Source organism: Bos taurus, chromosome 15 (assembly GCF_002263795.3).
Source record: "Bos taurus isolate L1 Dominette 01449 registration number 42190680 breed Hereford chromosome 15, ARS-UCD2.0, whole genome shotgun sequence".
NCBI lineage: Eukaryota > Metazoa > Chordata > Mammalia > Artiodactyla > Bovidae > Bos > Bos taurus.
In genome coordinates, this window is record NC_037342.1 from 84,012,639 (window position 1) to 84,027,211 (window position 14,573).

The 14,573-nt window shown below is 41.8% G+C and overlaps 1 long non-coding RNA gene across 1 annotated transcript; it reads right to left on the reverse strand.

Moving 5' to 3' along the window:
• Nucleotides 1–326: 326 nt before the first annotated feature.
• Nucleotides 327–1,903, reverse strand: LOC132342295 (uncharacterized). Its single transcript, XR_009490612.1, has 3 exons — nt 1,524–1,903; nt 963–1,045; nt 327–524 (listed from the first exon to the last, which is right to left on the reverse strand). It is a non-coding gene; the product is annotated as an uncharacterized lncRNA (long non-coding RNA).
• Nucleotides 1,904–14,573: the final 12,670 nt, after the last annotated feature.

Genomic DNA, 14,573 nt, shown 5'->3' on the forward strand with positions numbered 1-14,573 from the left:
CTTGCTGTGTGTGCTTAGGTGTCTAGGCAGGCTGCACTCAGAAAGGAGGCTTGAGCTGGAATGCCCAGCACGGAGGGCATGTGCAGGGCTTGTAATATTGTCTCCCAAGTCCCTGGAGGCCCGTTATCCTGCTGGGAGTCTGGTCCAAGCCAGAACATAACAGACAGTAGGTGTTTAAAAAAGAGTTCAGTGAAGGGCACCTGCCAGGCTGTGTCAGACTCACCCAATGCAGCAGGGACCTAAGGCTGCTTAGGCTCCAGAGATGGGTTAGCAGACCCAGTCAGTGGGTCGGGTGGGAATAAAAACAGGCACTGCTTCTCTTTCCTTCTTTTTAATACCATGTGATGTTATGTTGCAGTATAGTCAATCTGCAATGTTCTGATCCTTGTCGTATATAGCCACCTGATTCAAGTACTCATAATGTATCCGAGAGATATGTCTGTTCTTTTTTGGATTTTCTGTCATAGGAGGTCAGAGTGGTGAGCATCAAGTCCTGGTGGATTATATATCTCAGATACAGTTTTCTGTGTATACAAAAAAGGAAGGTAAGGGATAATCTCTGTGGATTCTCTCCTAGGGATACAGATTGCCATGTATATGGGAAAGGAAGGAAGGGAGAAAGGAAGAGTTTAAAATTGAAAGGAAGGGAGAAAGGAAGAGAAAGGCACAGAGCTGCCGGCCTGAAATGATAGGAACTTTCCCCTATTTCAGTCTGGGAACCTGGGCCGCAGAGTTGCCCGACTGAAATAGGAACTTTTCACTCTGGCTATCAGAGCAGAAACTAGCCTGCTGGTTATATCCCCTGGGGACAAGCAGGCCCTGGTGGGATGGTGGCAGGTTTTGGGCGGGGGAGGGGTGGGGGCGGCCACGGAGTCCTGCCAGATGAGGCAAGGAGTAAACGTCCTGGCCGGGGAGTCCATCCCCCAAAACGTTCGGTTAAAATGGCGGGAGTATGTTCAAACCTTCAAAGGAAAATATTCAGAGTCTGGAGAACCAGGACAGTTTTTCTTCTGGTCATGACCTGGTACTAGATTTTTTTCCTCCCCTGAAAAAAAGTACAGAATTTTCATAAGAGTGAAATATCTGTTGTCTCGCATTGGGTACCAAGAAACAGTCCCTGATGTCTCCAGCTGGGAGGTGGGGTGGGGGGGGGGGAGGAACGTCCCACCGTCCAGGGGAGCCCCTCCAACAAGGACTGGAGGGGACGCTCCGGGGCCTCCAGGGTCGGGGCGGCCTCTGTCCTCCCCAGGGCAGCAGGGGACACAGTCTGGGGGGAACACCGGGTGGAGGACTCTGAAGGGGTTCACGGTGCCCTGGAGAAATGCTGGTCCCACTGGGGAAGTGCTGGTTCCTTGGGGGAAGTGCTGGTCCCACTGGGGAAGTACTGGTTCCGCGGGGGAAGTGCAGGTCCTGCTTGAGAAGTGCTGGTCCCTCAGGGGAAGTGCAAGTCGCGCGCCGGAACCGCCCCCGGAGGCCCTCCGCCGCCCCACCTCGGCCCCAGCTGAGTTCACAAGCGGACCTACCCGCGCCCTTCCCTGAGACTGTTCGCTAATCCCGCCGGGAGACGCTAACCCCTCCGGTCCACGGCGCACGTGCGGAGCTGGCGGCGCTGGGACCCCGCTGCCAGCGCGCCCTGCGGGAGGCGGGTTGACTGCTGGCGCTCTGGGTGGCGCTGGCCCACGTCCCCGGCTTGGCCGGCCGCCCCTTGTGGCGCTATGGCTCCGCGGAGGTGGTGATCCTCCAGAGGGAGCTGCGCCGAGGCAAGGGCGTCCGCAAGCCGGGCCGGCTCTCCTACAGTCTGAGCTTCGCGGGCCGAAGGCACGTGATTCTCCTGCGGTGCAAGAAACTCTTCTGGCCCGGACGCCTGCCGCTGAAGACCCAGGACGACCAAGGAGCGCTCCAGACGGACTACCCCTTCGTCCCCTCAGACTGCTACTACCTCGGCTACTTGGAGGAGATTCCTCTGTCCATGGTCACCTTGGAGACTTGCTATGGGGGGGGGGGTCTCAAAGGTACCATGAAGTTGGATGACCTTACCTATGAAATCAAACCCCTTAAGGATTCTGAAAGGTTTGAACACGTGGTTTCTCAGATCGTGGCAGACGCCAGTGCGACAGGGCCTGCATTTACACCGGAACACGGAACACGAGGACAGGCAGCCACTGCTCTCTGATGTGGTTGTCGGCATAGCCCCTAGGATTAGTCCTAGGTTTTTTGCAACACATAAGGGATTTTTAAGAGGATTTGCTCAGTTTTCTAATTCAATGTATCATGTATATAATAATTTAACTAAGTGTGTAGAATTCCTGATGTATATGACTGCTATAGTGGACACCTTCTCTCAAGCTCTTTTTACAAGGTACTATCTCACTGCAGTCTTGCTGTACACTGCAAGAGATCCAGTTGCCATGAATGATTATCGTGTCCCAGGTAGTGCGTATTTTCGTTATCATGGACACAACTTGATACCAGTTATATATCCCTCTACATCTTTCATGGTAATTCTTGTATTTCAAATTTAACACAGCATTTTCTTTTATTTTGACTTGGTTTTCCAAGGCATTGGAGAATGCTGAATCCATTTAAATAAATTTGTATCATCTTTACATCTCTGCTTCCAATAGAACTGTTGGGTCTGTAGGGACCTGAGAAATATGCACGATTTGACATTACAAGTAATGGTTATTTCTTATTACTAAATGCCTTGGGCATGCTCCTTAATTACAGGGTCAACAATGGTAAGGGAATTAGAATTGCTGTTTTTTTTTTCTTCAAGTTTTTACAATTTTGTATTCTTTTCTTTTCTTTTTTTTAAAAAAATAAATTTATTTATTTTAATTGGAGGTTAATTACTTTACAATATTGTATTGGTTTTGCCATACATGAACATGAATCCGCCACAGGTGTACATGTGTTCCCAATCCTGAACCCCCCTGCCACATCCCTCCCCATACCATCCCTCTGGGTCATCCCAGTGCACCAGCCCCAAGCATTCTGTATCCTGCATCGAACCTGGACTGGTGATTCATTTCTTATATGATATTATACATGCTTCAATGCCATTCTCCCAAATCATCCCACCCCCTCACTCTCCCACAGAGTCCAAAAGACTGTTCTATTCATCTGAGTCTCTATTGCTGTCTCGCATACAGGGTTATCATTACCATCTTTCTAAATTCCATATATATATGTTAGTTAGTATACTGTATTGATGTTTTTCTTTCTGGCTTACTTCATTCTGTATAATTGGCTCCAGTTTCATCCACCTCATTAGAACTGATTCAAATGTATTCTTTTTAATAGCTAAGTAAATACTCCATTGTGTATATGTACAATAGCTTTCTTATCTATTCATCTGCTGATGGAAACCTAGGTTGCTTCCATGTCCTGGCTATTATAAACAGTGCTGTGATGAACATTGGGGTACACGTGTCTCTTTCAATTCTGGTTTCCTCGGTGTGTATGCCCAGCAGTGAGATTGCTGGGTCATAAGGCAGTTCTACAGTTTACTGTGATGCAAAGAGTCAAAGGCTTTGACATAGTCAATAAAGCAGAAAGAGATGTTTTTCTAGAACTCTTCCTTTTTCCACGATCCAGCAGATATTGGCAATTTGATCTCTGGTTCCTCTGCCTTTTCTAAAACCAGCTTGAACATCAGGAAGTTCATGGTTCATGTATTACTGAAGCCTGGCTTGGAGAATTTTGAGCATTACTTTACTAGCATGTGAGATGAATGCAATTGTGCCATAGTTTGAGCATTCTTTAGCATTGCCTTTCTTTGGGATTGGAATGAAAACTGACCTCTTCCAGTCCTCTGGCCACTGCTGAGTTTTCCAAATTTGCTGGCATATTGAGTGTAGCCCTTTCACAGCATCATCTTTCAGGATTTGAAAGAGCTCAACTGGAATTCCATCACCTCCACCAGCTTTGTTTGTAGTGATGCTTTCTAAGTCCCACTTGACTTCACATTCCAGTATGTCTGGCTCTAGGTCAGTGATCACACCATCGTGATTATCTGGGTCGTGAAGATCTTTTTTGTACAGTTCTTCTGTGTATTCTTGCCACCTCTTCTTAATATCTTCTGCTTCTGTTAGGTCCATACCATTTCTGTCCTTTATCGAGCCCATCTTTGCATGAAATGTCCCCTTGGTATCTCTAATTTTATTGAAGAGATCTCTAAGCTTTCCTATTCTGTTGTTTTCCTCTATTTCTTTGCATTGATCACTGAGAAAGGCTTTCTTATCTCTTCTTGCTATTCTTTGGAACTCTGCATTCAGATCTTTCCTTTTCTCCTTTGCTTTTTGCTTGTCTTCTTTTCACAGCTATTTGTAAGGCCTCCCCAGACAGCCATTTCGCTTTTTTGCATTTCTTTTCCACAAGGATGGTCTTGATCCTGTCTCCTGTACAATGTCATGAACCTCATTCCATAGATCATCAGGCACTCTGTCTATCAGATCTAGGCCCTTAAATCTATTTCTCACTTCCACTGTATAAACATAAGGGATTTGATTTAAGTCATACCTGAATGGTCTAGTGGTTTTCCCTACTTTCTTCAATTTAAGTCTGAATTGGGATTAAGGAGTTCATGGTCTGAGCCACAGTCAGCTCCTGGTCTTGTTTTTGTTGACTGTATAGAGCTTCTCCATTTTTTGGCTGCAAAGAATATAATCAATCTGATTTCAGTGTTGACCATCTGATGATGCCCATGTGTAGAGTCTTCTCTTGTATTGTTGGAAGAGGGTGTTTGCTATGACCAGTGCATTTTCTTGGCAAAACTCTATTAGTCTTTGCCTTGCTTCATTCCGTATTCCAAGGCCAAATTTGCCTGTTACTCCAGGTGTTTCTTGACTTCCTACTTTTGCATTCCAGTCCCCTATAAGGAAAAGGATATCTTTTTTGGGTGTTAGTTCTAAAAGGTCTTATAGGTCTTCATAGAACCGTTCAACTTCAGCTTCTTCAGCATTACTGATTGGGAATACCAGACCACCTGACCTGCCTCTTGAGAAATGTGTATGCAGGTCAGGAAGCAACAGTTAGAACTGGACATGGAACAACAGACTGGTTCCAAATAGGAAAAGGAGTACGTCAAAGCTTTATATTGTCACCCTGCTTATTTAACTTATATGCAGAGTACATCATGAGAAACACGGGACTGGAAGAAGCACAAGCTGGAATCAAGATTTCCGGGAGAAATATCAATAACCTCAGATATGCAGATGACACCACCCTTATGGCAGAAAGTGAAGAATAAGTAAAAAGCCTCTTGATGAAAGTGAAAGTGGAGAGTGAAAAAGTTGGCTTAAAGCTCAACTTTCAGAAAACGAAGATCATGGCTTCTGGTCACATCACTTCATAGGAAATAGATGGGGAAACAGTGGAATCAGTGTCAGACTTTATTTTTTGGGGCTCCAAAATCACTGCAGATGGTGACGGCAGCTATGAAATTAAAAGACACTTACTCCTTGGAAGGAAAGTTATGGCCAACCTAGATAACATATTCAAAAGCAGAGACGTTACTTTGCCAACAAAGGTCGGTCTAGTCAAGTTATGGTTTTTCCTGTGGTCATGTATGGATGTGAGAGCTGGACTGTGAAGAAAGCTGAGTGCCAAAGAACTGATACTTTTGAACTGCGGTGTTGGAGAAGACTCTTGAGAGTCCCTTGGACTGCAAGGAGATCCAACCAGTCCATTCTGAAGGAGATCAGCCTGAGATTTCTTTGGAGGAAATGATGCTGAAGCTGAAACTCCAGTACTTTGGCCACCTCATGTAAAGAGTTGAGTCATTGGAAAACACTCTGATGCTGGGAGGGATTGGGGGCAGGAGGAGAATGGGATGACAGAGGATGAGATGGCTGGATGGCATCACTGACTCGATGTACGTGAGTCTCAGTGAACTCCGGGAGTTGGTGATGGACAGGGAGACCTGGCGTGCTGTGATTCATGGGGTCGCAAAGAGTCGGACACGACTGAGTGACTGAAATGAACTGAACTGAAGGCAGTTCAATTTCCAGTTTTTTAAGGAATCTCCACACTTCTCCATAGTGTCTGTACTAGTTTGCATTCCCACCAACAGTTCCAGCATTCATTGCTTGTAGGCTTTTGGATCACAGCCATTCTGACTGGCATGAAATGGTACCTCATTGTGGTTTTGATTTGCAATTCTCTGATAATGAGTGATGTTGAGCATCTTTTCATGTGTTTGTTAGCCATCTGTCTATCTTCTTTGGAGAAATGTCTATTTAGTTCTTTGGCCCATTTTTTGATTGGCTCATTTATTTTTCTGGAATTGAGCTGCAGGAGTTGGTTGTATTTTTTGAGACTAGTTGTCAGTTGCTTCATTTGCTAATATTTTCTCCCATTCTGAAGGCTGTCTTTTCACCTTGCTTATAGTTTCTTTTGTTGTGCAGAAGCTTTTAATTTTAATTAGGTCCCATTTATTTATTTTTGCTTTTATTTCCAATGTTCTGGGAGGTGGGTCATAGAGGATTCTGCTGTGATGTATGTCTGAGAGTGTTTTCCTATGTTCTCCTCTAGTAGTTTTATAGTTTCTGGTCTTTAATTTAGATCTTTAATCCATTTTGAGTTTATTTTTCTGTATGGTGTTAGAAACTGTTCTAGTTTCACTCTTTTACAAGTGGTTGACCAGTATTCCCAGCACCACTTTTTAAAGAGATTGTCTTTTCTCCATTGTATATTTTTGCCTCCTTTGTCAAAGATAAGGTGTCCATGGGTACATGGGTTTATCTCGTGGCTTTCTATTTTGTTCCATTTATCTATATTTCTGTCTTTGTACCAGTACCATACTGTCTTGATGACTGTGGCTTTGTAGTACAGCCTGAAGTCAGGCAGGTTGATTCCTCCAGTTCCATTCTTCTTTCTCAAGATTGCTTTGGCTTTTTTCACTGAATGTAATGTCTTTTCCCCACTAAATGCTGTTGGAAACCTTGTTGAAAATTATCTAAACACATATAAAAGCTTTATTTCTAGACTCTCTTAATTCCGTTAATTTGTTGTCGGTCTTTATTCCAAAACTGGTTCTGTGACTACCATTATTTTGTGTAATGATGTAGAATCAGGAATTATTAGACCAACCACTTTCTCCTTTTCCAGGTTGTCTTCACAAAAATTTGGAGTCCTTGAGATTCCATATGAATTTTTATATTTCTGCCAAAAACATTTTTTTTTTTTTTGTATTTTGATAAGTACTGCAGGCAATGGCACCCCACTCCAGTACTCTTGCCTGGAAAATCCCATGGATGGAGGAGCCTGGTAGGCTGCAGTCCATGGGGTCATGAAGATTCCGACACGACTGAGGAATTTCACTTTCAGTTTTCACTTTTATGCATTAGAGAAGGAAATGACAACTCACTCCAGTATTCTTGCCTGGAGAATCCCAGGGATGGCGGAGCCTGGTGGGCTGCCATCTATGGGGTTGCACAGAGTCGGACACGACTGAAGCGACTTAGCAGCAGCAGCAGCAGCACTGAATCTGGAGGTCATTTATGGTCATATTAACATTTTAATACTATTAAATAACCCAGTTCATAAAAGTCTTTCCATATATGTGTGTGTTTTATAATATCTCTGAGTAACATTTTGTAGTTTTCAGTTTACAAGATTTTTGTCTCTTTGCTTATGTTTTTTTCTTAACTATTTTATTCTTTATGATGTGCTTGTAAGTGGAATTATTTTCTTTATTTCTCCTGGGTTGTTCATGATGGTATAGAAATTCAACTCCATTTCATAAAAATCTCAACAACTTGGAGATAGAAGGAAGATATAATAAGGATATATTATGTCAATATTATTATATATATTATCATATATTATATATTATTATATTATATATATTATATAATATACATGTTATGTCAATATATTGACAAAATAAAGTCCATATATTTACAGATTACAGGTAACAACATCCTCAACTTTGGTTTTTAATTTTTTTAATTTATTTATTTTAATTGGCACTAATTACTTTACAGTATTGTAGTTGTTTGCCATACACTTTGAAAGATTGAAAACTTCCCCATTAAAATATAGACAAAGAGGGCACACTCTCAGAAGCCTTTTTTTAAACATAGTATTACCATAAAAATTCTTGTGAAAATTTTAGAGTTTTCTAAGTGTAACTCCTGTCAATTCTGAAAGTGAGATAATTTTATTAATTATCTCACTTTTTAAATTTAGTTTTACTTTCTGGAATAGTGCTTCTTTATTTAAAAAGTTTTTATTTTATATTGGAGTATAGCCAATTAATCAGCATCACCAGTGGCTCAGTAGTAAAGAATCTACCTGCAATGCAGGAGACTCAGGAGAAAAGGGTTCAATTCCTGGGTTGGGAAGATTCTCTGAGGACATGGCAACCCACTCTAGTATTCTTGCATGGATAATGCAGTGGACAGAGGAGACTGGTGGGCTATAGTCTGCCGGGGTCCAGCCCCAGTGGATCCAGGGAATTCGAAGCGGAGACAGCGTCGGCGAGGATCAGGAAACAACTGCTTAATTAAACGTTAATTAAGGATATAAAGAGTAATAGAATAAGGATAGCTCAGTGAGGAGATTCAGTGGAGAAAAGAGGCTGAAATAAGGATAGCTCAGTGAGGAAATTCAGTGTAGAAAAAAGAGGCTGAATAATTCAGCCAGAAGGTAAGAGAAAGAACGACATGGTGAGACCAAGTTTCGGTGAACAAGGCCCGCACTTTATTTTCCAAAGTAGTTTTTATACCTTAAGTTATGCATAGAGGATAATGGAGGAAGGGGTAGAGTCATGCAGCAAGCCAGGCTTTCTTCCTGCAAACTTATCATATGCAAAAGCTTAGGTGATTTGCATCATCTTCTGGCCCGGAGGCCTGTTAACATTTTAAGACCCTTTCTTTAGAAAACTTATTTTTCTCTAAAGGTGACTGGTCAGGAGCCACCCTCCAAAAGCATTAGATAAAGTTGCATTCCTACAGAGCAAAGGTGTGGTGGGCTATAACAAGAAAAAGAATTAACTCAAGGGTCCCAGGTTACAAACATTAAAGCTACTACTTACACCAATTATATTAATCAATACACTGCCAGGGACACAGCAGGTAAGGGATATGGAAACTTAGCAGAAAACATTGGCCCAACAAGTGAAAATCCCTTCACCAATACAATTTCTAATCAATCTTTTAACTACTCAAAAGAATCTGTGTTTAGACAGTTTAAAACATCTCCTGCCTCTCACAGTTGGGAGGCTCTGAACAATCACATGTGTCTGGGAAAACCTATTCAGGCAGGCTAGAGGATTTCCAAAGGAGTTTGTAGGTTGAAACACTGTCACACCCAGGAATTATTAACTAGAGCTGTAAGCTAACTCTTTTTTCAGAGAGGTAGTGGGGGATAGCCCCCCATAAAGTCAGAGGTGTAGGTGAAAGCACAAAGCAGAAAGTACGCAGACTCTGGTTTTGGGTGTAAATGCTCGAGAATTTCCAGGGGGACTCCTGAGGCTCGATCCCGCCTTTGCGTATGCCGAGCCTCCTTCCTCATGACCTTTGTCATGGGTGGAGCTCCTCACGCTGGCTCCCGGCAGTGATAGAATTCCAGTTGAGCTATTCCAGATCCTGAAAGATGATGCTGTGGAAAGTGCTGCATTCAATATGCAATATGTAATATGCACTCAATATGCAATATGCCGGCTCCCGGAAATAGTCCATGGTTCTCAAAGAACTAGATGTGACTGAAGTGACTGAAAATGAAGGCACAGTCATTAACAATGTTGTGATAGTTTCAGGTGGACAGCAAAGGGACCCAGTCATGGATACATGTATCCATTCTCCCCAAACTCTCTTCCCATTCCGCCTGCCAGATAACACTGAACAGAGCTTCCCGTGCTGTAGAGTGGGACCTTGTTGGTTATCCACTTTAAATGAAGTGGTTTAAACACATAGATCTCAGTCTTCCTAACTATCTCTCCCACATTGTTCTCTGCTGACAACCATAAGTTTGTTCTCTGAGTCTCTGAATTTGTTGTGCTTTGTTCATTGGTATCATTTCTGTAACAGTGCTTCCAAGGGTATTCGTTTTCTATTCTTTCAATCTCATCTTAAACATTTCCTTTTAGGAAAAATCATCTCTGGTTACATTATCTATAGTAGAATTTTTCCTCTTATTTTCTATCACATTACCTTATTTCTTTTTTTTTTTCCAGCGTGTATTTCTTTTTTTTTTTTTTTTTAATTTTTAAACTTTACATAATTGTATTAGTTTTGCCAAATATCAAAATGAATCTTATTTCTTAACTTATAAGAAGTGAAAAGAATAGAATTAATTTATTAAACTGTCTCTTTCTTTATTGTCTGAATCATAAATAAACAACATCCATGCAGGAGAAAAATATTTGCATGATTTTCCATCCAATTTTAGAAATTGCTGATCTCTCATTTAACGTACAATTTCTGGCATAACACAGATGTCCTAACCTTTTAAAAATTAATAATTGGATAAATAATTAGCTGTTATCTCTAAAATGCTAACACATTTAGTTGTGTTTTCTGATATAATTTTATATGTCTAATAAAATTTTAAGCTGAGAATAAGTTCAGCTCACTTCAGTCATTCAGTCATGTCCAACTCATTGCCACCCCATGGACTGTGGCAATCCAGTCTTCCTTGCCCATCACCATATCCTGAAGCTCACTCAAATTCATATCCATCAAGTCAGTGATGCAATTCAACCATCTCATCCTCTTTCGTCCCCTTCTTCTCCTGCCTCCAATATTTCCCAGCATCAGGGTCATTTCAAATGAGTCAGTTCTTCATATGAGGTGGCCAAAGTATTGAAGCTTCAGCATCAGTCCTTCCAATGAATATTCAGGACTTATATCCTTTAGGATGGACTGGTTGGATCTGGGGACAGGAATGTAAAAGTAGGAAGTCAAGAAACACCTGGAGTAACAGGCCAATTTGGCCTTGGAATACAGAATGAAGCAGGGCAAAGACTAATAGAGTTTTGCCAAGAAAATGCACTGGTCATAGCAAACACCCTCTTCCAACAACACAAGAGAAGATTCTACACATGGATATCATCAGATGGTCAACACTGAAATCAGATTGATTATATTCTTTGCAGCCAAAAAATGGAGAAGCTCTATACAGTCAACAAAAACAAGACCAGGAGCTGACTGTGGCTCAGATCATGAATTCTTTAATCTCAAATTCAGACTTAAATTGAAGAAAGTAGGGAAAACCACTAGACCATTCAGGTATGACTTAAATCAAATCCCTTATGATTATACAGTGGAAGTGAGAAATAGATTTAAGGGCCTAGATCTGATAGACAGAGTGCCTGATGATCTATGGAATGAGGTTCATGACATTGTACAGGAGACAGGATCAAGACCATCCTCGTGGAAAAGAAATGCAAAAAAGTGAAATGGCTGTCTGGGGAGGCCTTACAAATAGCTGTGAAAAGAAGACAAGCAAAAAGCAAAGGAGAAAAGGAAAGATCTGAATGCAGAGTTCCAAAGAATAGCAAGAAGAGATAAGAAAGCCTTTCTCAGTGATCAATGCAAAGAAACAGAGGAAAACAACAGAATGGGAAAGCCTAGAGATCTCTTCAATAAAATTAGAGATACCAAGGGGACATTTCATGCAAAGATGGGCTCGATAAAGGATAGAAATGGTATGGACCTAACAGAAGCAGAAGATATTAAGAAGAGGTGGCAAGAACACACAGAAGAACTGTACAAAAAAGATCTTCACGACCCAGATAATCACGATGGTGTGATCACTGACCTAGAGCCAGACATACTGGAATGTGAAGTCAAGTGGACCTTAGAAAGCATCACTACGAACAAAGCTAGTGGAGGTGATGGAATTCCAGTTGAGCTCTTTCAAATCCTGAAAGATGATGCTGTGAAAGTGCTGCACTCAATATGCCAGCAAATTTGGAAAACTCAGCAGTGGCCAGAGGACTGGAAGAGGTCAGTTTTCATTCCAATCCCAAAGAAAGGCAATGCTAAAGAATGCTCAAACTATGGCACAATTGCATTCATCTCACATGCTAGTAAAGTAATGCTCAAAATTCTCTAAGCCAGGCTTCAGCAATACGTGAACCATGAAATTCCTGATGTTCAAGCTGGTTTTAGAAAAGGCAGAGGAACTAGAGGTCAATTTTCCAATATCCCCTGGACCATGGAGAAAGCAAGGGAGTTCCAGAAAAACCTCTATTTCTGCTTTAGCGACTATGCCAAAGTCTTTGACTGTGTGGATCACAATAAACTGTGGAAAATTCTGAAAGAGATGGGAATACCAGACCACCTGACCTGCCTCTTGAGAAATCTGTATGCAGGTCAGGAAGCAACAGTTAGAACTGGACATGGAACAACAGAATGTTTACCAATAGTAAAAGGAGTATGTCAAGGCTGTATATTGTCACCCTGATTATTTAACTTATATGCAGAGTACACCATGAGAAACGCTGGACTGGAAGAAGCACAAGCTGGAATCAAGATTGCTGGGAGAAGTATCAATAACCTCAGATATGCAGATGACACCACCCTTATGGCAGAAAGTGAAGAGGAACTCAAAAGCCTCTTGATGAAAGTGAAAGTGGAGAGTGAAAAAGTTGGCTTAAAGCTCAACATTCAGATAATGAAGATCATGGCATCTGGTCCCATCACTTCATGGGAAATAGATGGGGAAACAGTGGAATCAGTATTAGACTTTTTTTTTTTTTTTTGAGGGGGGGGCTCCAAAATAATTGCAGATGGTGACTGCAGCCATGACATTAAAAGACGCTTACTTCTTGAAAGGAAAGTTATGGCCAACCTAGATAGCATATTCAAAAGCAGAGACATTACTTTGCCAACAAAGTTCTGTCTAGTCAAGGCTATGGTTTTTCATGTGGTCATGTATGGATGTGAGAGTTGGACTGTGAAGAAAGCTGAGTCCCAAAGAATTGATGCTTTTTAACCATGGTGTTGGAGAAGACTCTTGAGAGTCCCTTGGACTGCAAGGAGATCTAACCAGTCCATTCTGAAGGAAATTAGCTCTGGGATTTCTTTGGAAGGAATGATGCTAAAGCTGAAACTCCAGTACTTTGGCCACCTCATGGGAAGAGTTGACTCATTGGAAAAGACTCTGATGCTGGGAGGGATTGGGGGCAGGAGGAGAATGGGACAACAGAGGATGAGATGGCTGGATGGCATCACTGACTCGATGGACGTGAGTCTGAGTGAACTCTCGGAGTTGCTGATGGACAGGGAGGCCTGGTGTGCTGCCATTCATGGGGTCACAAAGATTTGGACACAACTGAGTGACTGAACTGAACTGAACCTCAAGAGTCTTCTCCAAAAACACAGTTCAAAAGCATCAATTCTTTTGCACTCAGCTTTCTTTATAGTCCAACTCTCACATCCATACTTAACTATTTGAAAAACCATAGCTTTGACTAGATGGACCATTGTTGGCAAAGTAATGTCTTTCCTTTTTAATATGCTATCTCGGTTTGTCATAGTTTTTCTCCCAAGGAGCAAGTGTCTTTTGATTTCATGGCTGCTGCCACCATTTGCAATGATTTTGGAGCCCAAGAAAATAAGGTCTGTCACTGTTTCCATTCTTTCCCAACATATTTGCCATGAAGTGATGGGACCAAATGCCACGACCTTTGTATTTTGAATGTTGAGCTATAGCCAGATTTTCCCTTTTCTCTCTCAATATCATCAAGAAGCTCTTTCGTTCTTTGCTTTCTGCCATAAGGTTGGTGTCATCTGCATATCTGAGGTTATTGATATTTCTCCCAGCAATCTTAATTCCAACCTGTGCTTCATCCAGCCCAGCATTTCACATGTTGTACTCTGCATTTAAGTTAAATAAACGGTGAAAATATATAGCCTTGACTAACTCCTTTTGCAACTTAACCCAGTCCATTGTTCCATGTCCGATTCCAACTGTTGCTTCTTGACGTGCATACATATTTCTCAGGAGACCCATATGATGGTCTGGTATTCCCATCTGTTAAGAATTTTCCACAGTTTGTTTGTGATCCATGCAGTCAAAGGCTTTGGCATAGTCAATAAAGCAGAAGTAGGTGTTGTTTTTTTTTTTTTTTTTTTTTTTCTGGAACTCTCTTGCTTTTTCGAGGATTCAACACATGTTGGCAATTTGACCTCTTGTTCCTCTGTCTTTCCTAAATCCAGTTTGAACATCTGAAAGTTTTCAGTTCACATACTGTGGAAGGCTGGCCTGGAAAATTTTGAGCATGGCTTTGCTAGGTTGTGAGATGAATGTGATTGAACGGTAGTTTGAATATTTTTTGGCATTGCCTTTATTTGGGGTTGGAATGAAAATGGACATTTTCTAGTCCTGTGGCAATTGCTGAGTTGTCCAAATCGCTGGCATATGAGTGCAGCACTTTAACAGAGTCATCTTTTTGGATTTGAAATAGCTCAACTGGAATTCCATCACCTCACTAGCTTTGTCCATAGTGCTGCTTGACTTCGCATTCTAGGATGTCTGGCTCTAGGTGAGTGACCACACCATCATGATTATCTGGGTCATGAAGATCGTTTGTGTACAGTTCTTCTGTGTATTCTTGCCAC